This window comes from Rutilus rutilus (assembly GCF_951802725.1).
Source record: "Rutilus rutilus genome assembly, chromosome: 11".
Taxonomy (NCBI): domain Eukaryota; kingdom Metazoa; phylum Chordata; class Actinopteri; order Cypriniformes; family Leuciscidae; genus Rutilus; species Rutilus rutilus.
The window spans coordinates 21,153,263-21,154,907 of NC_140216.1; positions in this window are offsets into that span (position 1 = coordinate 21,153,263).

The following is a 1,645-nucleotide window of genomic DNA, read 5'->3' on the forward strand; positions in this document are numbered from 1 at the left end:
TAACTTTGCAAGATGGCAGAAAGTGACTGTAACAGCAGAACAATTTCGGCTTGGTACCTTGAAAGAAAGAACAAGAAACAAGCTAAGCTTTTGAAAAAAGGACTTGACATAAATGCAAATATGGATGCACAGTTACACTGGTTCGAGTCTCAAAAAGACAAGATAAAATCACAAGCATTTCCAATACTGGCAGCTCATTGGATCGTAAAGCAAGGTGGAATTTGTTGTGATATAAATGGCGGTCCAGTTCCACTTAATGAAGTAATGAAGCCACAAATCGAAGCATTTAATAAGTTGAACAAAATCATGTCTATTAAATGTTCAGATGGAGAAAATACAACCAATGATGATTCGTTTGATCCAGATTGGACAAATATAATAACTGAAGCGGAAAGAAAATATTCACAACCACCAGTGAAATCCGCAACCACAGTAACGCCTCCTCCTTATAAACCAATCTATCCAGCTTTGCCCGAACAATATACAAGTTCATCTAAACCTGTGACACAGTCTCAACCTTCGAGATCAAATGGAGGTCCAGTTGACAAGATGTACATTGCATCTGCACAAGCAGCTCCAGTAATAACAAGATCTAAATCAGCCCAGCCAAACAGAGACATGTTGCGATGTACACCAGCTCGTAATTATGGATCTGACTGGGATGATGAGACAAGAGATGACGACATGATCACAGTTGACAAGATCGGTCCTGAATTTTCTTCACCTGTTGTTAAAAGGGAAGACTTACAATCTGAAATGATGACAGAAGAGAGACCATTCACACCAGGAGAGCGTCAAGCCATTCTCACAGCCTTGCCTCCTCTGAAGAGACAAGATCCAAACACAGAGTTTTGGCGAGAATTAGACTCTCTGGTTGAAGCACACCAAATGACATTAAAAGACATACACACCATTGTGAAAGCTAAAATCCCAAGAGACAGATGGGAACGCTTGCCAGCTTCGATAACCACAGCCCAATGGATAAATTTGTGGGTTGATGACCAGGGGCGACCCCTGGGTCTTTGGCAAGCATTAGATGTGTTTCGAAAAGAAATCCAAGAAATCTTGGGAAGTGGAAAAATTCCTTTCACATTAGTGACATTGATTAAGCAAAAGGATGATGAATCTCCAGATGAATATGCTCTGCGTAAGTGGAATGCTTACGAGAGATGGGCTCTCTGTGCTAAGAAACAACCTGACAGAGATGATGTACAGTTCACTGACACACTTGTGGATGGACTTAGTACAAAATACCAACAAGCCTTATCACTTGGAGTCAATCCAGGTGAGACATATGATCAGATTTTACAATGGGCGGGGCGTTTAGAGATGGCTATGAGATCAAACAAGGAAGAAGGAAACAAGCCAAATCGAAGAGGAGTGGCAACAGCTCAATACAACATGGACACAAAGAAGAGGATGATTTTCTGCACCAACTGTGGAAAGCGTGGCCACTCAATAAAAGATTGTTGGGCTAAAGGAGGTGGAGCAGAAGGTCAAGGTCCATCATTTAAACAAGTCAGTGCGAAAAAAAATGATGAAACCTCTCAAGGGAAGACGTGGACTGAAGCGCAAGTCCGTCAGCTCATAGAGGGAATTATGCATCCGCAATAGGAATCAGCGGCCCCCTGTATTAGTAAGAAAA